The 23621-nt window shown below is 39.5% G+C and overlaps 1 protein-coding gene across 5 annotated transcripts in view; it reads right to left on the bottom strand.

Moving 5' to 3' along the window:
* Window positions 1–23621, bottom strand: part of gdpd5 (glycerophosphodiester phosphodiesterase domain containing 5) — a 305513-nt gene that overhangs the window by 264874 nt on the left and 17018 nt on the right. For 2 of the 5 annotated variants that reach the window (XM_062974476.1, XM_062974475.1), the window contains exon 1: window positions 6100–6648. The exons of 1 other annotated variant lie outside the window; for it this stretch is intronic. The gene's annotated coding sequence lies outside the window, so the exon portion shown is untranslated. Of the gene's footprint in view, window positions 1–6099; window positions 6649–23621 lie in introns of those variants that run through there. 2 more of the 5 variants (XM_062974472.1, XM_062974474.1) reach the window with 2 other exon arrangements.

Here is a 23621-nt window from a genome sequence, read left to right on the forward strand (position 1 = left end):
ATGCTTAGCTTAAAAGATCTGATAGGACCTGGTGCATTTGGCATATTTAGGCATCTTTGGACTTTACAGTGGTTCATAAACTAGGAGCCGAAGTGAGTGAAAGGTGACAAAAAGGACCTCCAAACAGATTAAAAAGTAGGTTTGCTGTGAGTTTTCCAGGCTGTATGCCATGTTCCAGAGCATTCTCTCCAGACGTTTTGCCCACAGGCATCCTGAGAGGTTGTGAAATCTGTTGGAAATTAGGCAAATGGAGTTTATATATCTGTGGAATGTCCAGGGTGTCTACCGTACAAGTCGACATAGGGACCACGAAACACAGCATTGCCCAAACACAAATCAAGGAACATGAAAGGCACTGCAGACTAAGCCAACCAGAGAAGTCAGCCAGAGCAGAGCACTTGATGAACCAACCTGGACACAGCATATTATTGTATCTGAGAACACAGAAATGTTGGACCATTCTCACAACCACCATGTCAGGCCACACAGCAGTGGACAATTGCAACAGAAAAGAGGAAACCATGAAAATGAACACAATCTAGCTACCAGTATTAAAAAACTCTTAAATCAGGACAGTTAATAAAGAATAACAATAAAAAACAGGGGAATTCCAGATAGGAAACAATCAGGGCCAGCTAACACCTCCCAAAAAAGGATTCCACCAAGAAGCAGCCAGGCTTTGAAACTGCAAGGCTATTCAATGCTAATCAAGGTGACCAATTGCAACATTCACAATTGTCTCAAGCAGACAATAATTCTTTCTCCCACCCTGGACATTCCACAGATATATAAACCTCAGTTGCCTAGTTTCCAACAGACCTCACAACCTCTGAGAATGCCTGCCGTAGATGTGGGCGAAATGTTAGGAGAGAATGCTTGCAGAACATGGCCATACAACCTGGAAAAATCACAGCAACACAATGATTCTGGCCATGAAAGCCTTTGACATAACAGATAAAAAGTAGATGATGAAAGCAAAGAACCCTGAATTCCTCAGTCTTGGAGGATGGCGTGGGGAATTATATCTGTTTGTGTATACAAGCAGTCCCCGGTTTATAAACATCCAGCTTACAAAGGAATCATATTTAAGAACAGGGCTCAGACAACAGGAAGGGAGAGAAATCTACCCACAGAAAGGGAAAACACTCCTGAAAGAGTTATTATGTTGAGAAACGGATCTCCACTGAAGCTTTATCACCAATCCTTGTTTCCACAACAAGCCACATCTTTGAAAATCCACTTCTCACAGGAACAGAAAGTGAAGGGAAATCTTCTGAGCAGGGGCACAGACAGCAAAACAAACACCCACAGGGGATTTAACCCTTCCCTATGCTAGCCAAAGCTAGAATATGAATGTGTGTGTGTGTGTGTGTGCGCGCGCGCACGCGTGTGTGTATATATATATATTTATTCTTATACCCCGCCCCATCTCCCGGAAGGGACTCGGGGCGGCTTACATGGGGCCAAGCCCGGTCATGACAATATAAAAACAAGCAGTAAAACAAAACAATAAAACAAGTTATAAAAACACATACAATACATCATGATAAAATCATGGATAGGATCTGTAGGAAACTGGGCTAAAGTGCTAGTTATGTCGATATCATCGGGGGGAGTGGTTATCCAAAGTGTCATATACACCTCTAACCTTTACTATCTATCTATCTATATATCTATATATCTATATATCTATATATACACACACACACACACATGCAAACACAAACACACGTATATATGGAACCCTTGGTGGCACAGTGTATTAAAGCACTGAGCTGCTGAACTTGTGGACCAAAAGGTTGCAGGTTCGAATCCAGGGAGCGGAGTGAGCTCCCGCTGTTAGCCCCAACTTCTGCCAACCTAGCAATTTGAAAACATGTAAATGTGAGTAGATCAATAGGTACTGCTCTGGTGGGAAGGTAACGGCACTCCATGCAGTCATGCCAGCCACATGACCTTGGAGGTGTCTACGGACAACGCCGGCTCTTCAACTTACAAATGGAGATGAGCACCAACCCCCAGAGTTGGACACAACTGGACTTAATGTCAGGGGAAAACCTTTACCCTTACATGCATACATATATACTGTACACACACACAGGCTGGAGTTATACTTTTAAAAGTACCTGTTCCAACATACAGTATATACAAATCCAACTTAATAACAAACTTACAGAACCTGTCCTGTGCATAATTTGAGCACTATCTGTACCTTGAAACCAGCCTGAAACCCTGACCATTTTACAAGCCCATGCATTCCCAAAAAGGCAGATCACACTGCAGGAGCATTGGTAGGATTCAATTTCTAATTGAAAATGGATTTTCCATGGATTATATCAAGCTTTCTTAGGCAATGAACCTTCAGAGGTGGTTTTGAGAATCCCTTCATTGGAAATACAGCACATGGCAATCATAGACAACCCTCCTGAAGTTGTTCTGATTTTTGAGCTGCTGTTCTCAGCATGAAGAATTCACGGAGCGACAGACCCAAAAGGAACTTTGGGGAAAGCAATCAACACCGGCTCTTGCATTTCTTTGAGTCTTCTATCACCTTATGGCAACTCCATACATTTTATAGCATTTTCTGAGGTAAGGAATCAGTGGGTTGTTATTGGTTTTCTGGGCTCTATGGCCATGTTCCAGAAGCATTCTCTCCTGACGTTTCGCCCACATCTATGGCAGGCATCCTCAGAGGTTGTGAGGTCTGTTGGAAACTAGACAACTGTGGAATGTCCAAGGTGGGAGAAAAAAACACTTGGAGACAAATGTGTGAATGTTGCAATTGGCCAGCTTGATTAGCATTGAATGTCCTTGCAGTTTCAAAGCCTGGCTGCTTCCCACCTGGGGCTTTAAACCTCACTTACCAAGTGTCCAACAGACCTCACAACCTTGGAGGATGCCTGCCATAGATGTGGGTGAAACATCAAGAGAGAATGCCCAGAAAACTCACAGCAACCCATTGATTCCAGCCATGAAAGACTTTGCCAACACTCAGAGGTAGGTTTGGCGAGTTTCTTCTTCTGAAATAGAGCCTCCAGCACTGGATATTCCTTGGCGGTCCTTCAGACTGCGACTCCCAGAATCCACCATCCAGCTATTCTGGAAGTGACAATCCAAAAAGACTTCTTTGCCCGTGCACTTTCCTAGACTGCAACAATTATGGAGGCAAAGGACCAAGAGCGGATCTTTTGGATGTAAATGCCTTCAAGTGTTGCAAAATCCCTCCGTCCCCCAGACCTGGAATCATTGTTGTTTGGTTACTGTGAGTTTTTTGGCCATACAAGGCCATGTTCCAAGCAGCATTCTCTCCTGACGTTTCGCCTGCATTTGTGCTAATGGCATCTTCAAAGGTTGGCAACGAAGCAAGTGGAGTGTGTGTGTGTGTGTGTTTATCTATCTATCTATCTATCTATCTATCTATCTATCTATCTATGGAGTGTCCAGAACCCTTGTCTGTTAAAGCAAGTGTGGATACTGAATGTGAATTTGGTGGGACCAAAGTGCATTAATTCTACACTGTAGATGCACCCTTAGGGATCCTGATTAAAGTCAGAAGAGACCCCCAAGGGCCATCCAATCCAACTCCCTTCCGCCATGAAAGAAGACAAGGGATTTTTCTTCCACCCTGGACATCATCGAGATATATATATCTCACATACACACACACTCTGCTTGCTTCACTGTGGAAGAAAGAACCCTCGAAACCCACAAGCACACGAACTATTTCAACAGAAAGCATGGAACAATGAAAATGAACAAAAACTGGTCACCAGTATTTAAAAAGCACCAGAATCGAGACAGTAAACAAGGAACACCACTCAGAAACTGGAGAACTCCAGACAGCAAACAAGTAAGTGCCAGTTAAAACATCCCGAACATAGGGTGCCTCCAGGCTACAACAGCCAGGCTACCTCTATGCAGATAACCTCACTGATTGACTTTGCAGGTGCATGACTACTCAATGCCATTCAAGCTTGCTAATGGCAACATTCACACGTGCTTCAAACAGACACGGGTTCTTTTTCCCACCCTGGACATTATTCCTTAGGTATATAAACACTCCACTTGCTTCACGGCCAATGCTGTAACATGGCCATACAGCCCAGAATACTCACAGCAACCCAGAGATATCGCCCATTAAAGCCTTTGATAACATTGTTGTTGTTACATTTCTATCCTACCTTTCTCTCCATAGGGCAGGCCTAGGCAAACTTTGGCTGATAGGAATTGTGGGAGTTGAAGTCCAAAACATCTGGAGGGCCGAAGTTAACCCAGGCCTGCCACAGGGACTCAAGGTGGCCAACAATCATTATTATTATTATTATTATTATTAACCCCATTTGTATCCCACCTTTCTCCACCCCGGAGGGGATTCAAGGCGGCTTACACAGACACTTATTCAGTGCTTACAAAACACATATCAAACATACATTTTAATATAAGCCCACTTAATACAAATGTAAAAAGAGGGGAAAAAATTAATGTAAAAAGAGGCAAACAACAACAAAACTTTCTCCAAGCCCAGTGCAGGGGCAAGAAGATGCCAAGAAAGATGAACTTGGCTACTGTGAGTTTTCCGGGCTGTATGGCCATGTTCTATAGCATTTTCTCCTGACGTTTCGCCCACATCTATGGCAGGCATCCTCAGAGGTTGTGAGCTCTGTTGGAAACTAGGCAAGTGGGGTTTATATATCTGTGGAATGAGCTCCAGGGTGGGAGAAAGAGATCTTGTGTTTAAGGCAGGTGTGAATGTTGCAATTGGCCAGCTTGATTAACATTGAATGGCCTTGCAGCTTCAAGGGCTGACTGCTTCCTGCCTGGGGGAATCCTTAAAGCTGCAAGGCCATTCAATGCGAATCATACTGGCCAAATGCAAAATTTACACTTGCCTCAAACAGATAAGAGTTCTTTCTCCCACCCTGAACATTATTCCACAGATATATAAACCCCACTTGCCTAGTTTCCAACAGACCTCACAACCTCTGAGGATGCCTGTCACAGATGTGGGTGAAACGTCAGGAGAGAATGCTTCTGGAACATGGCCAGACAGCCCGGAAAAACTCACAGCAACCCAGTGATTATTCCCCTTATTTTATATCTCTCCTTATTATCCAATATTTTTGCTTCTTCTGTTGATTTATCGTAAAACATGATATTTTGGTGCTTCATTAGTCAAATCATAACATAATTTGACATTTTATAAGCTTTTCCTTGTTACATCTCTCCTTATTATCCAATCTTTTCGCTTATGTTGGATAAGCAAGACTCTACTGTAATACCACCTAATAAGTAAGGTAAAGGTTTCCCCTGACGTTAAGTCCAGTTGTGACTGACTCTGGGAGTTGGTGCTCATCTCCATTTCTAAGCCAAAGAGCCGGCGTTGTCCATAGACACCTCCAAGGTCATGTGACCGGCCTGACTGCATGGAGCGCCGTTACCTTCCCGCCGGAGCGGTACCTATTGATCTACTCACATTTTCATGTTTTCAAACTGCTAGGAGCCCCGGTGGCACAGTGTGTTAAAGCGCTGAGCTGCTGAGCTTGCGGACCAAAAGGTCCCAGGTTCAAATTCCGGGAGCGGGAATGAGCGCCCGGTGTTAGCCCCAGCTCCTGCCAACCTAGCAGTTCGAAAACATGCCAATGTGAGTAGATCAATAGGTACCGCTCTGGCCGGAAGGTAACGGCACTCCATGCAGTCATGCCAATGGCCACATGACCTTGGAGGTGTCTATGGAAAACGCCGGCTCTTCGGCTTAGAAATGGAGATGAGCACCAACCCCCAGAGTTGGTCGCGACTGGACTTAACGTCAGGGAAAACCTCTCTCCTTATTATCCAACCTTTTTGCTTCTTCTGCTGATTTATTGTAAAACATGATGTTTTGGTGCTTTCTTCATGAAATCATAACATAACTTGACCTTTTATAGGCTTCCCCTTATTATATCTCTCCTTATTACCCAACCTTTTCACTTATCCAACGTTGATGTTGGATAAGCAAGACTCTACTGTAAGACCGCCTAATACAAGTGTTAAAAAAGAGACGAACACAAACATTAGAAAGCTTTCTGCAAGCCCAGCGCAGGGGCAGAGAGATGCACTGACCTGGATGATGGAGCCAAACTTCCTCTGGGGGTGAAGGGAGGCAAAAAGGGTTGCCTTGGCTGCCTGGGTGGGTCTCTCCTTGCCCTTCTTCGCCCCACTCCCGGGGGTCCAAAGGGGAGAGGGAAGGAAGGAAGGAAGGCAAGCGGGTCCTGCAGCCTGCCGCCAAACCCACCCGGGGAGACCCGGACTCGGAGGCGGGGAGAGCAAGGCGGGCGGGCGGGCGCCGACTCCCTTCTTCTGGGGGTCTTCCAAGCCCACTTCAGGGACCAGAAGCCCCTGCTTGTGTGGAAAATCCAACAGAGAGGGAGAAGAGTCCAAGCTTCAGAGAGATGGAGGGTGGCTTGTCCGCACTTTCCAAAGCCGCCTCTCCAAACCCTGGCTTGTCTCAAGGGCTCGAGGAGAGGAGGAAGGCGGTGCTGTCTCCCAGGGATCCAGAAGAAGCCAAGGCGGAGCCTGGGGAGAGGCCGAGGCCGAGGCCACGCAGACGAGCGCCGCTCCGCTTCAGGCGCCCGACCCGGGCTCTTCCTCGCCCGCACCCCGAGCGAGCGCCTTCTCCCTCCGCCGCCCGCCTGCCTTCCTCTCCTCGGCAGGGGAAGGAAGGGTTAACGCCCGGCGCGCCTCTCATTGGTGGCCCGGGAAAGGGGGCGGAGCCTGCGCCATGGCCTTGGCCCCGCCCCCTCAGGTGAGGCCAGGTGAGTTAGGAAGGGCTTGCGGGTGGAACACATGATTATTGTGGGGTCGGAGGCTTTCATAATTTATTTATTTATTTATTTGCGACATTTATATACCGCCCTTCTCACCCTGAAGGGGACTCAGGGCGGTTTACAAGTATATATACATACCTAATTTATAATAATAATAATAATAATAATAATAACCCTAATTAATAATAATAATAATAATAATAATAATAATAATAATAATAATAAGAAATATACTGGAACGCATTATTATTGTGTGGTCGGAGGCTTTCATAATTTATAATAATAATTATTATTATTATTATTATTAAAATTTACTAGAACAAATTATTATTGTGTGGTCGGAGGCTTTCATAATTTATAATAATAATAATAATAATAATAATAATAAAAATATACTGGAACGCATTATTATTGTGTGGTCAAAGGCTTTCATAATTAATAATAATAATAATAATAAAAATATACTGGAACGCATTATTATTGTGTGGTCAAAGGCTTTCATAATTTATAATAATAATAATAATTATTATTATTATTATTAAAATTTACTGGAACAAATTATTATTGTGTGGTCGAAGGCTTTCATTATTTATAATAATAATAATAATAATAATAATAATAATAATAATAATAATAATAAATATACTGGAACGCATTATTATTGTGTGGTCGAAGGCTTTCATAATTTATAATAATAATAGTAATAAATATACTGGAACACATGATAATTGTGTGGTCGAAGGCTTTCATAATTTATAATAATAATAATAATAATAATAATAATAAAAAATATACTGGAACGCATTATTATTGTGTGGTCGAAGGCTTTCATAATTTATAATAATAATAATAAATATACTGGAACACATTATTATTGTGTGGTCGAAGGCTTTCATAATTTATAATAATAATAATAATAATAATAATAATAATAATAATAACAATACTGTAATAATATACTGGAATACATTATTATTGTGTGGTCGAAGGCTTTCATAATTTATAATAATAAATAAATAAATAAATAAATAAAATACTGGAACACATTATTATTGTGTGGTCAAGGGCTTTCATTATTTATAATAATAATAATAATAATAATAATAATAATAATAATAATAATAATAATATACTGGAACACACTATTATTGTGTGGTTGAAGGCTTTCATAATTTGTAATAATAATAATAATAAATATAGTGGAACAAATGATTATTGTGTGGTCGAAGGCTTTCAGAATTTGTAATAATAATAATAAATATACTGGAACAAGTTGTTATTGTGTGGTCGAAGGCTTTCATAATTTATAATAATAATAATAATGGAACACATTATTATTGTGGGGTTGAAGGCTTTCATAATTTATTATAATAATAATAATAAGTATACTGGAACAAATTGTTATTGTGTGGTCGAAGGTTTTCATAATTAATAATAATAATAATAATAATAATAATAATAATAATAATAAATATACTTGAACACATGATTATCATGTGGTCAAAGGCTTTCATAATTTATAATAATAATAATAATAATAATAATAATAATAATAATAATAATAATAAATATACTGGAACACATGATTATTGTGTGGTCGAAGGCTTTCATAATTTATAATAATAATAATAATTATTATTATTATTATTATTAAAATTTACTGGAACAAATTATTATTGTGTGGTCGAAGGCTTTCATTATTTATAATAATAATAATAATAATAAATATACTGGAACACGCTATTATTGTGTGGTCGGAGGCTTTCATAATTTATAATAATAATAATAATTATTATTATTATTATTATTAAAATTTACTGGAACAAATTATTATTGTGTGGTCGAAAGCTTTCATTATTTATAATAATAATAGTAATAAATATACTGGAACGCATTATTATTGTGTGGTCGAAGGCTTTCATAATTTATAATAATAATAATTATTATTATTATTATTATTATTATTATTAAAATTTACTGGAACAAATTATTATTGTGTGGTCGAAGGCTTTCATAATTTATAATAATAATAATAATAATAATAATAATAATAATAATAATAATAATAAATATACTGGAACGCATTATTATTGTGTGGTCGAAGGCTTTCATAATTTATAATAATAATAATGATAAATATACTGGAACACACTATTATTGTGTGGTTGAAGGCTTTCAGAATTTGTAATAATAATAATAATAAATATAGTGGAACAAATGATTATTGTGTGGTCGAAGGCTTTCAGAATTTGTAATAATAATAATAAATATACTGGAACAAGTTGTTATTGTGTGGTCGAAGGCTTTCATAATTTATAATAATAATAATAATGGAACACATTATTATTGTGGGGTTGAAGGCTTTCATAATTTATAATAATAATAATAATAATAAGTATACTGGAACAAATTGTTATTGTGTGGTCGAAGGTTTTCATAATTTATAATAATAATAATAATAATAATAATAATAATAATAATAATAATAAAATATATACTTGAACACATGATTATCATGTGGTCAAAGGCTTTCATAATTTATAATAATAATAATAATAATAATAATAATAATAATAATAAATATACTGGAACACGTGATTATTGTGTGGTCGGAGGTTTTCATAATTTGTAATAATAATAATAATAATAATAATAATATGCTGGAATAGATTATTATTGTGTGGTCAAAGGACTTTGTAATTTATAATAATAATAATAATAAATATACTGGAACACATGATTATTGTGTGGTCGAAGGCTTTCATAATTTATTATTATTATTATTATTATTATTATTATTATTATTATTATTATTATAAATATACTGGTACAAATTATTATTGCCTGGTCGAAGGCTTTCATAATTTATAATAATAATAGTAATAAATATACTGGAACACATTATTATTGTGTGGTCGAAGGCTTTCATAATTTATAATAATAATAATAAATATACTGGAACACATTATTATTGTGTGGTCGAAGGCTTTCATAAATAATAATAATAATAATAATAATAATAATAATAATAATAATAACAATACTGTAATAATATACTGGAATACATTATTATTGTGTGGTCGAAGGCTTTCATAATTTATAATAATAATAGTAATAAATATACTGGAACACATTATTATTGTGTGGTCGAAGGCTTTCATAATTTATAATAATAATAATAAATATACTGGAACACATTATTATTGTATAATAATAAATATGCTGGAACAAATTATTATTGTGTGGTCGAAGACTTTCATAATTTATAATAATAATAATATCCTGGAACACATGATTATTGTGTGGTCGAAGGCTTTCATAATTTATAATAATAATAATAATAAGTATACTGGAACAAATTGTTATTGTGTAGTCGAAGGCTTTCATAATTTGTAATAATAATAATAATAATACACTGGAACACATGATAATTGTGTGGTCGAAGGCTTTCATAATTTGTAATAATAATAATAATATGCTGGAACACATGATTATTGTGTGGTTGAAGGCTTTCATAATTTATAATAATAATAATAAAAAGCATACTGGAACAAATTGTTATTGTGTGGTTGAAGGCTTTCATAATTTATAATAATAATAATAATAATAATAATAATAATAATAATAATAATAATAATACACTGGAACACATGATAATTGTGTGGTCGAAGGCTTTCATAATTTGTAATAATAATAATAAATATACTGGAACACATTATTATTGTATAATAATAAATATGCTGGAACAAATTATTATTGTGTGGTCAAAGACTTTCATAATTTATAGTAATAATAATAATAATAATAATAATAATAATAATATACTGGAACACATTATTGTTGTGTGGTCGAAGGCTTTCATAATTTATAATAATAAATAAACAAATAAATAAATAATATACTGGAACACATTATTATTGTGTGGTCAAGGGCTTTCATAATTTATCATAATAATAATAATAATAATAATAAATATACTGGAACACATGATTATTGTGGTGTCGAAGGCTTTCATAATTTATAATAATAATAATGATAAATATACTGGAACACATGATTATTGTGTGGTCGAAGGCTTTCATAATTTGTAATAATAATAATAATAATATGCTGGAACACATGATTATTGTGTGGTCGAAGGCTTTCATCATTTATAATAATAATTATTATTATTATTATAAATACAGTAGAGTCTCACTTATCCAACATAAACGGGCCGGCAGAATGTTGGATAAGCGAACATGTTGGATAATAAGTAGGGATTTAAGGAAAAGTCTATTAAACATCAAATTAGGTTATGATTTTACAAATTAAGCACCAAAACATCATGTTTAACAACAAATTTGACAGAAAAAGTAGTTCTATACGCAGTAATGCTATGTAGTAATTATTGTATTTACGAATTTAGCACCAAAATATCATGATGTATTGAAAACATTGACTACAAAAATGCGTTGGATAATCCAGAACATTGGATAAGCGAGTGTTGGATAAGTGAGACTACTGTATACTGGAACAAATTATTATTGTGTGGTCGAAGGCTTTCATAATTTATAATAATAATAATAATAATAATAATAATAATAATAATAATAATAATAATTGTAAATTATCTCTGAGGATGCCTGCCCTAGATGTGGGCGAAACTTCAGGAGAGAATGCTTCTAGAACAAGGCCATACAGCCCAGACTTCACAGCAACCCTGTGATTCCGGCCACGAAAGCCTTCGACAACCTATTATTGTGTGGTCGAAGGCTTTCATAATTAATAATAATAATAATAATAATAATAATAATAATAATAATAATAATAAATATACCTCACAACCTCTGAGAATGCCTGCCATAGATGTGGGCGAAACGTCAGAAGAGAAGGCTTCTAGAACAAGGCCATACAGACTGGAAAACTCGCAGCAATAACCTCATAGTTCCGGCCATGAAAGCCTTCAACAATCTGTTATTGTGTTGTTGAAGGCTTTCATAATTTATAATAATAATAATAATACAGTAATTATAAATATGCCTCACAACGTCTGAGGACGCCTGCCATAGATGTGGGTGAAATGTCAGGAGAAATTGCTTCTGGGACATGGCCATACAGCCTGGAAAACACACAGAAACCCTATTATTGTGTTGTCGAAGGCTTTCATGGTTGGAATCACAGGGTTGTTGTGAGTTTTCCGGGCTGTAGGGCCCTGTTTCAGAAGCATTATCTCCTGATATTTCTCCCACATCTATGGCAGGCATCCTCAGAGGTTTTGAGGTATATTTATAATTATAATAACAACAACAACAACAACAACAACAACAACAAACTATGGCAGGCATCCTCAGAGGTTGTGAGGTATATTTATAATAATAATAATAACAACAACAACAGCAAATTAAGGCAGGCATCCTCAGAGGTTGTGAGATATATTTATATCTCACAACCTCTGACGATGCCTGCCATAATTTATAATAATTATTATTATAAATATACCTCACAACCTCTGAGGATACCTGCCATAGATGTGGGCGAAATGTCAGGAGAGAATGCTTCTCGAACATGGCCATACAGACGGGAAAACTCACAGCAACCCTATTATTATTATTATTATTATTATTTTAGTGGGTTGCTGTGAGTTATTCAGACTGTATGGCCGTGTTCCAGCAGCATTCCCTCCTGACATTTCGCCTGCATCTGTGGCTGACATCTTCAAAGGTTCTGTTGACAATGAAGCAAGTGGAGTGTATAGATACGTGTGGAATAATGTCCAGGGTGGGAGAAAGAACCCTTGTCTGTTTGAAGCAAGTGTGAATGTTGCAATTAGCAAGCCTGAATAGCTTTGAGTAGCCACGAAGCTGCAAAGTCAATCCATGAGGGTATCTGCATCTTCAGAACCTCTGAAGATGCTAATTGCTACAGATGCAGGTGAAAGGAACGTCAGGAGAGAATGCTTCTGGAGCATGGCCATACAGCCCGAAAAACTCACAGCAACCCAGTGATTCTAGCCATGAAGTTTACAAAGTCAATCAGTGAGGGAATCTGCATCTTCAGAACCTCTGAAGATGCCATTAGCTAGAGATGCAGGCGAAACGTCAGGAGAGAATGCTTCTGGAGCATGGCCATACAGCCCGAAAAACTCACAGCAACCCAGTGATTCTAGCCATGAAGTTTACAAAGTCAATCAGTGAGGGAATCTGCATCTTCAGAACCTCTGAAGATGCCATTAGCTAGAGATGCAGGCGAAACGTCAGGAGAGAATGCTTCTGGAGCATGGCCATACAGCCCGAAAAACTCACAGCAACCCAGTGATTCTAGCCATGAAATTTACAAAGTCAATCAGTGAGGGAATCTGCATCTTCAGAACCTCTGAAGATGCCATTAGCTAGAGATGCAGGTGAAACGTCAGGAGAGAATGCTTCTGGAGCATGGCCATACAGCCCGAAAAACTCACAGCAACCCAGTGATTCTAGCCATGAAGTTTACAAAGTCAATCAGTGAGGGAATCTGCATCTTCAGAACCTCTGAAGATGCCATTAGCTAGAGATGCAGGCGAAACGTCAGGAGAGAATGCTTCTGGAGCATGGCCATACAGCCCGAAAACCTCACAGCAACCCAGTGATTCTAGCCATGAAATTTACAAAGTCAATCAGTGAGGGAATCTGCATCTTCAGAACCTCTGAAGATGCCATTAGCTAGAGATGCAGGCGAAACGTCAGGAGAGAATGCTTCTGGAGCATGGCCATACAGCCCGAAAAACTCACAGCAACCCAGTGATTCTAGCCATGAAGTTTACAAAGTCAATCAGTGAGGGAATCTGCATCTTCAGAACCTCTGAAGATGCCATTAGCTAGAGATGCAGGCGAAACGTCAGGAGAGAATGCTTCTGGAGCATGGCCACACAGCACAAAAAACACAGCAACAAAGTGATCCCAGCTATGAAAGCATTTGATAATTATTTGTTACCAAGCTGTCCCCATGGCTCAGAAGTGGGTTACAACATCGCTAAAACACACCACCATCTAAAAACATTATGTAAAATCCAAATATTAAAACGTATTTCTACAAAATACAGATTAAAACACACAGAAAGAAAGTTAAACATAAGGCACAAGTTTAAAATTTGTGAACTGGGAAGGCTAAGGAGCTTGGGACACTATATTTCCCTGTTGTTGTTGTTGTTGTTGTTGTTGTTGTTGTGTTTATTTATGCCCTGCCACGAAGGAGACTCAACGCGGCTTAGATGAAAAGCATTTAAATACAGTTCAAAATGCACAAATATAACAACTTTACGACGGAATTAAATATCAATGGCATTAAGTTAAAATCCATAAAAACTGATTAAAACATATTCATTTCCCTGGCGTGCATTGAGCCATGGCATTCATAGCAGGACCAAATTGTATTCTTAGATGCACCATTTAACAGAGAATGTTAAAGACCTTGTCAAACTACAACTCCCAGGATTCTATAGCAAAGAGATGTAGCAGTCATACAGGGATCAAACTGCATTAATTCTGCAGAGTAGATGCACCCCATTGAGGTCCTCATTCAAGTTCAAAGAGACCCCCAAAGGCAATCCATTACAATTCCTTCTGCCACGCAAGAAGACACAACCAAAGCCTTCCTGACAGATAGCCATCCAGCCTCTGCTTAAAAACCTCCAGGGAGGGAAGCTCAATAAGTAAAACTCATCTCTTATGGGAAAAAAACTCATTACACTAGTGATGCATAAGCTGCTCACTCAGATGGCAAACCAACCAGCTGAGCTGGACCGCGAAAACAGATGCTTTGTTTATCTTGTTTTAATTCTGCGTCAACTGATATGTTGGAGGAGCTAAGGGAATCCAACCGCATCTGCCCATGTCTTATTTGTAGTGCAAAACAACAACAATGAAAGAACAATACAATATGAAAAATGAAAACAATTGTAACCAGCATAAACCTATCAGGATTTCAATGGGAAGTGTGGGCCTGCTTCTGGCCAATGAGATAGTCAAGTGAATTAGGATTGTTGTTGTTGTGTGCCTTCAAGTCATTTCAGACTTTGGTCGAGCCTAAGTCTAAAATTATTTGTTTATTCATTTACTACATTTATTATTACATTTATATCCCACCCTTCTCACCTTGAAGGGGACTCAGAGCAGCTGTATGTACATACAATCTATATATATAAAAGAGTGATGGCATCAGGGCAGCGGACAAAACAACAAAACTACAGGCCCGCCAACCTCGAAATTTGACAACACAACCCATCATTCACGGCTCTAGGTTGATACAACAAAAAGAAAAGAAAAAATAAAGTCCTAATTACAGGGAGAGGAATAATAGTTTTTATCCAATTGCTGCCAGTTTGAAGGCTAAGCTCTGCCCACTTGGTCTCCTAGCAACCTCCTCAGCCCAGGGGACAGGCACAGTTAAGCCTCACTTAGGCCTCTTCCACAGATTATCAGATTTTAACTGGATTATATGGCAGTGTAGACTCAAGGCCCTTCTACACAGCTATATAACCCATTTATAATCTTAGATCATCTGCTTTGAACTGGATTATCTTGACTCCACACTGCCATATAATCCACTTCAGTGTGCATACTAAACATAAAGACAACCATACAACAGACATTCAATACCACCACTATATCAACAATTTCTTACCAACACCACCAGACAACGCCACAGCAATGCGTGGCCGGGCCCAGCTAGTATATTATATTATTAGCATAGCACAATATTAGCATTATATATTACTATACTGAACTATACCACTATACTGTAACATTATATGTAATATATAACATATAATTAATATTATTACATGGTATTATTATCAATATTATATGTATATACAATATATTATATTATTATATATAAAATATATATATAATATAAAATATTATATTATAAAATTGAGGGCGGGGGCCAGGTAAATGACCTTGGAGGGCCGCATCCGGCCCCCGGGCCTTAGTTTGGGGACCCCTGCCTTGGGGCCTGATCCCCACATGGGCGCAAGGCTTCTTCCAAGCCTTGCCTGTCTCCCAAAACACCGAGCCTTTCTGCTTTGACATCCTTTTCTTCCCTCGTTCTCTGCAGCTGTTTCCTGCAGCCGTGCTTTGGAAGTAGCACCAGCACATGCAACTCTACACTGTGGAATATTTGTTTTTGCTATTTATCATGTCAGAAGCAAATTGAGGATACAGTTATAAAGTATTTAAAAACACAAAGTCGAAAACTTAGCATTATGTTAAATATCCTTTGACCAGAAACTGGCCACTTGGAGTGTCTCTGGTGTTGCTATATGTGATGGTGCGAGTGGCGCCATCTATATGTGGAACTGTAAGTTGCAAGATTTGAATTGTATCATGCCTGATTTTGCCTTTTTATCCTGTAAATCAGGGGTCCTCAAACTTTTAAAGCAGAGGGCCGGTCCACAATCCTTCAGACTGTTGAGGGGCTGAATTATCATTAAAAAAAATAATGAAAAATTCCAATGCACACTGCATATGTCTTATTTGTAGTGCAAAAACAACAACAGCAACAACAACAACAATGAAAGAAAAATACAATATTTAAAAATAAAAACAATTTTAACCAACTTAAACTGATCAGGATTTCAATGGGAAGTGTGGACCTGCTTCTGGCCAACAAGTTAATTAGGATTATTGTTGTTGTGTGCCTTCAAGTCATTTCAGATTTTGGGCGAGCTTAAGTCAAAATGTATTTATTTATTTACTACATTTATATCCTGTCCTTCTCACCCCGAAGGGGACTCAGAGCGGCTTACAATTTATATGTATTTACAATATATTATATGATTAGCATAGAACAATATTAGCATTATATATTACTATATTGGATTATACCACTATACTGTAATATTATTAGTAATATTATATGTAATATATAATATATAATTAATATTATTATTAGTATTACATTGTATTACATTATAATATTACTATCAATATTATATGTATTATATTATTAAAACTGATATAAAAATATTATATTATAAAACTGAGGGCGGGGGCCAGGTAAATGACCTTAGAGGGCCGCATCCGGCCCCTGGGCCTTAGTTTGGGGACCCCTGCTGTAAATGTAGTTAGACTGATTGGTTATTTATAGCTGTCAATCAATGTTGTTTGCACCAGTTATATTGCTCCCTCAGCTCAATTGTTTGACTCCACCCTTTCCTGGACTGGGTCAGTGTTTCCTTTTTCATTCCACCATCATTCTTTCTATCAGATGGACGTGAGAGAGAGACTTGGCTCTAAAAGCCCTTGATTAAGTTACCTCTCAGCACCAATTCTGAGGTTCTTACCCTTGAGACTTATGCTTCATATTCAGGCCAATCTGGACAACGTTGAGGAGTCTCAAGCGCCTTCAGATCAGTTCTTTGGCACCAGAGGAAGACTGTGTCTTCAAACATAGGCCATTTGGACTGAGGCTGAGGATTGCTCTGGCATTCACAGCCATTGAGAAAGAAGGACCTGGAAAAGCTTCTCAGCTGCAGAGCTCCTTGGACTCAAGACAACCAGAGACTGTAATGTATATTTTCCTTTACCCCTTTGAAACTTCCAGCTTATTGACTTAAAGGAACAACCTTTTGAAACAATAAAATCAGTTTTGAGTTATCTACAGTGTTTTGATCCTTGGGAGTTACAGCTTCCCTAAAGGAGGGCAAGAAGCAATCCCCTGGGGAAAGATGTCACATCCATGCCTCCTTCGCTAAGAGTTATAGCCCCAAGCGCGACGGCACACTATAAGAAGGTCCTCCATCGTGCATGTGGCAGGGTTCAGGCTGCATCATAGTCAGTGGTCTATGGTTTGCTCTTCTCCACACTCGCATGTCATGGACTCCACTTTGTAGCCCCATTTCTTAAGGTTGGCTCTGCATCTCGTGGTGCCAGAGCACAGTCTGTTCAGCGCCTTCCAAGTCGCCCAGTCTTCTGTGTGCCCAGGAGGGAGTTTCTTATCCGGTATCAGCCACAGATTGAGGTTCCAGGTTTTAGACTGCCACTTTTGGACTCTTGTTTGCTGAGGTGTTCCTGCAAGTGTCTCTGTAGATCTTAGGAAGCTGTTTCTTGATTTAAGGTGTTGGCATGCTGGCTGATATCTGAACAGAGAATGGGCCGGAGATGTCACTGCTGTGGTCCTTTCCTTGCAGGCTGCTATTTCCCAATGGATGTCAGGTGGTTCAATACCAGCTAACAATATACTTTCTCCAGCGGTGTAGGGCATAGTCACCTTGTGATAATGCAGCATGTCTCACCTGTTTTAACATGGTGAGATGTATTCCACACTGGGCATGCGTATTCAGCAAAGCGCCAGGGCAAATGTCTCAACTGTGTCTGGTTGTGATCCCCAGGTTGTGCCAGTCAGCTTTCGTATGATATTACAGTAGAGTCTCACTTATCCAACATAAAGGGGCCAGCAGAACATTGGATAAGTAAAAATATTGGATAATAAGGAGTGATTAAGGAAAAGCCTATTAAACATCAAATTATGTTATGATTTTACAATTGAAGCACCAAAACATCATGCTTTACAACAAATGGATAGAAAAAGCAGTTCAGTACACAATAACATTATGTAATAATTACTGTATTTATGAATTTAGTACCAAAATTTCACAATTTATTGAAAAATTGACTACAAAAACATTGACTACTAAAAGGCAAAGTGCGTTGGATAATACAGAACCTTGGATAACCGGAGCTTGGATAAGTGAGACTCTACTGTATTTCTAGCACCCACGTTTTCCTTGATAGTCAAGCTGTGCTTCTTGTAAGCCAGAGCACGATCCAGAGTAACTCCCAGGTATGTTGTTGTGCTGCAATGCTCCAGTGGGATCCCTTCCCAGGTCATTCTCGGAGCTCAGGATTCTTGTTTGTTCTTAAGATGAAAAGCACACATCTGCATTTTAGATGGAATAGGAATCAGCTGTTTTTCTCTGTAATAGGCAGTAAGAGCACCTAAAGCTTTGGAGAGCTTCTGTTCAACCATCTCAAAGCTCCCTGCTTGGGCTGTGATGGCACGATCATCAGCATATATGACATTCTCTGTCCCTTCTGGCAGTGGCTGGTCATTTGTATAAAAGTTAAGCATGGATGGAGCAAGGTGCACTTTGGAGGACAAAAGCCTCTTTCTCCAGTCCGGATCAATCTGTTCCTCCTGATGCGCCCCATGGCACATGAGCGATGGGTGCGCAGCTGGCACCGTGGCATTTGAGCCTGTCCCTGCTGCCCATGTGGCACACAGCGCGGCCACGGAGGAGGCAGAGCGATTAAGCTCATCTCCCTTTGAAGAGCCTTCGACTATCGGCAAAGCAATTACCGGCGCACAATAGAAAGATTTCAGCCTCCCGCCAGCTACCGTGTGCAGATAATGGGATCTTCCACTTCAGGCACCCTCCTGTGCAAAGGCACCAAATGACCCAGCTTCCCATGTGCAGCTGAGATTTGCCTGCTAAATGTGTCAACAATGAAAACAAAACAAAACATGTAGCCACAGCAAGGTAAATCTCTGGCGCACAGCCTGATGTTTTCAATGATGTGGAATACAGCTTTTCATCTCCATCCCAGCATATTATTGGTAGCTGCAATCATAGACTTACAGAGACCTTACCTAATCTATGTAATCGATGTATTAACATATGGAGAGGGATATCTTGTGGCATCTTAGGGTGTATCAGGATGCAGAATGAACAAGTTTGTCTTCACTTCAACTTCCATGGTTTAGTGCTATGGCATCCTAGGAATTGTAGTTTTCAAGGTCTTCACTGCCAGAGTCCCAGTGCCTCTTCAAAATACCCTTTGTGACGGCGCGAGTGGCGCTATCTATATGTCAAACTGTAACTTGCAAGATTTGAATTGTTGTATCATGCCTGATTTTGCCTTTACCCTGTAAATGTAGTTGGATTGATTGGTTATTTTTAGCTGTCAATCAATGTTGTTTGCACCAGTTATATTGCTCCCTCAGCTCAATTGTTTGACTCCACCCTTTACTAGAGTGGGTCAGTGTTTCCTTTTTCATTCCACCATCAAGCTTTCTACCAGATGGACATGAGAGAGAGAGACTTGGCTCTAAAAGCCCTTGATTAAGTTACCTCTCAGCACCAATTCTGAGGTTCTTACCCTTGAGACTTATGCTTCATGTTCAGGCCAACCTGGACGACGTTGAGGAGTCTCAAGCGCCTTCAGATCAGTTCTTTGGCACCAGAGGAAGACTCTGTGTCTTCAAACATAGGCCATTTGGACTGAGGCTGAGGATTGCTCCGGCATTCACAGCCATTGAGAAAGAGGGACCTGGAAAAGCTTCTCAGCTGCAGAGCTCCTTGGACTCAAGACAACCAGAGACTGTAATGTATATTTTCCTTTACCCCTTTGAAACTTCCAGCTTATTGCCTTAAAGGGATAACCTTTTGAAACAATAAAACCAGTTTTGAGTTATCTACAGTGTTTTGATCCTTGGGAGTTCCAGTTTCCCTAAAGGAGGGCAAGAAGCAATCCCCTGGGGAAAGATGTCGCATCCATGCCTCTTTCGCTAAGAGTTATAGCCCCAGGCGCGATGGTACACCCTTCCCGTAAATTCATAGTGTTGAGTAGCGGCAGATAAAGAGGTGTCAAACAGTGGAATAATTGCCCAGTTGATGGTGGGCTTTCCATCCTTGGAGAGCTTCAAACCGCTTCAAGGAGTGCTCAGAGTGTGGTAGAGTCTCCTTCTTTGGAGGAAATTCTTTGAAATGTTTTGGTGGTATCTCTCTAACTTGTAGTTTGAATCCATTGCCTTGAGTCCTAGTCTCTAGAGCTTTAGAAGCTTGCCTCCTCCTCAATGTGACATCATTTCGAATATTTTTACCATTTTGGTTGACTTTCTCTTGACATGTTCCACCATTTTCTTATCCATCTTGAAATTGTGAGGTGCAGAACTAGACATAGGGTTATTATTCCCGATGAAGTCTGACCAAAGCAGAAGACAGTGGGACTAGGACTTCCCTCTATCTTGACACTATATTCCAATAATACACCAGGCACTGGCAAAATCCAGGTGTTTTGGTCTTCAGCTCCCACAATTCCTAACAGCATCATCATCACCATCAGGAACAAATATCAATAAAGCTTTTTTTAGTCACACTTCACTCCAATTATAGACACCAGTGTCACGGAGCCAGAGTTTGCATAATAATCAAAACTCCAGGACTGTTTTGAAAAACAGGGACTGTCACACCTAGACATCTCATTGCCTTTAAACCGAGGCTGGATCTACAGTGCCATACAATGTTGTTTGGAACTGCTTTAAATAGTCAGTGTAGATCCATGTAATGCAGTTGAACTGCACTGAATTGCGTTATATGGGTCTATGCCATGCATGGGCAAGGTAGGCTGTTAGAAATTGTGGGAGTTGAAGTCCAAAATACTTGGAGGGCCAAAGTTTGCCCATGCCTGGTCGAGAATAATATTGGCTTTTTTAGCTGCTGCAGCACAGTGTTGCCCCATCTTCAGCTTGTGGTCTACTATGAGGAAGTGGTTTGCAAACACTTAGAAAGGAAAGCAGTCATTGCTAATAGTCAACATGGATTTATCAGAAACAAGTTATGCCAGACTAAATTGGTCTCTATTTCTGAGAGAGTTCCAAGCTGGGTCGATGCAGGGAATACCATGGATGGAACATATCTGGATTCCAGGAAGGTCTTCCTTTGACAAGGTTCCCCATGACCTTCTGGCAAACAAACTAGTCAAATGTGGGCTAGGCAAAACTAGGGTTAGGTGGATCTGTAATTGGTTAAGCGAACAAACCCAGAGAGTGATCACCAATGTGTCATCTTCATCATGGAAAGAAGTCACGAGTGGAGTGCCGCAGGGCTCCGTCCTGGGCCCGGTTCTGTTCAACATCTTTATTAACGACTTAGACGAAGGGTTAGAAGGCACGATCATCAAGTTTGCAGATGACACCAAACTGGGAGGGAGAGCCAATTCTCCAGAAGAAAGGAGCAGAATTCAAAACGATCTTGACAGACTAGAGAGATGATGGGCCGAAACTAACCAAATGAAGTTCAACAGGGACACTTAGGCAGAAAAAAGGAAAGGCAAAGATACAGAATGGAGGACACCTGGCTCAACAGCAGTACGTGCGAAAAAGATCTTAGAGTCCTTGTGCACAGGAAGGTGAACATGAGCCAACAATGTGATGCGACAGCTAAAAAAGCCAATGGGATTTTCGCCTGCATAAATAGGAGTCTAGTGCCTAGATCCAAGGAAGTCATGCTACCCTCCATTCTGCTTTGGTCAGACCACACCCGGAATCACACCGTGTCCAATTCTGAGCACCGCAGTTGAAGGGTGATGTTGCCTTTATGCTGGAATGTGTCCAGAGGAGGGTGATTCAAAGGATCAAGGGTCTGGAGAACAAGCCCTATGAGGAGTGGCTTAAAGGACTGGGCATGTTTAGCCTGCAGAAGAGAAGGCTGAGAGGAGACATGAGGAGGCCCATGTATAAATATGTGAGGGGAAGTCATAGGGAGGAGGGAGCAAGCTTGTTTTCTGCTGCCCTGCAGACTAGGACGCAATGGAACAATGGCTTCAAACTACAGGAAAGGAGATTCCACCTGAACATTAGGAAGAACTTCCTCACTATGAGAGCTGTTCAGCAGTGGAACTCTCTGCCCCGGAGTGTGGTGGAGGCTCCTTCTTTGGAGGCTTTTAAGCAGAGGCTGGATGGTCATCTGTCAGGGGTGCTTTGAATGTGATTTTCCTACTTCTTGGCAGAAAGGGTACAAACCCCCTCTTTGGATGGTCCATGAGGTCTCTTCCAACTCTAGGATTCTATTATTCTATGACTCTTAGACTCCTTTCACACTGACCTTTCAAAAAAGGCATCACCCATCCTATCTCTGCCAAAATTTCATTTTGTTAGTTTTGGTCCAGCTCTCTAATTTGTTGAGGTCATTTTGGATTTGGTTCCTATCTTCTGGGGTGTTCACTATCCCTCGCAATTTGGTGTCACCTGCAATGTTTAATAAATATGTGAAAGCATGTCACATTGAGGAGGGGCCAAGCGTCTTTCCTGCTGCTCAGCAATGGATTCAAAACACTGAAAAAGTGATTCCAGCTACATATTAGAAATAACTTTCTGACTGTAAGACCTATTTAACAAAGCTGCCTTGGAGTCTAGCGGAGTCTCTGTCTCTGGAGGTTTTTAAGCAGAGGCTGGGTGGCCATCTGTTGGGAGTGTTTAGATTGTGTCTTTCTTCATGGCAAAATCGGGTTGGGCTGCATGGCCCTTGTGGTCTCTTCAACTCTACAATTCAAACCAATCCACCTCCATAGGCTGGAAATTACACAGAAAAACATTAAATACCATATATACTCGAATACAAGCCGACCCAAATATAAGCCGAGGCACCTAATTTTACCGCAAAAAAACTGGGAAAACATTGACTGGTAATACTGGTAGCCAGATTTTGTTCATTTTCATGGATTCCTCCTTTCTGTTCAAGTTGTCCACATGCTTGTGAATTTCAATGGCTTCTCTGTGTAGTCTGACATGATAGTTGTTGGAGTGGTCCAGCATTTCTGTGTTCTCAAATAATATGCTGTGTCCAGGTTGGTTTTTCAAGTGCTCTGCTATGGCTGACTTCTCTGGTTGAGTTAGTCTGCAGTGCCTTTCATGTTCCTTGATTCATATTTGGGCGCTGCGTTTGGTGGTCCCTATGTATACTTGTCCACAGCTGCATGGTATTAAAAAACTCAAAAATCAGAACAGTAAATAAGAAGCAACACTCTGAGACTTGGGAACTCGGGGCAGTTAACAAAGAATGCCTCCAGGCAGAAAGTA

Source organism: Anolis carolinensis, chromosome 3 (assembly GCF_035594765.1).
Source record: "Anolis carolinensis isolate JA03-04 chromosome 3, rAnoCar3.1.pri, whole genome shotgun sequence".
In the NCBI taxonomy this organism is placed as follows: Eukaryota; Metazoa; Chordata; class Lepidosauria; order Squamata; family Dactyloidae; genus Anolis; species Anolis carolinensis.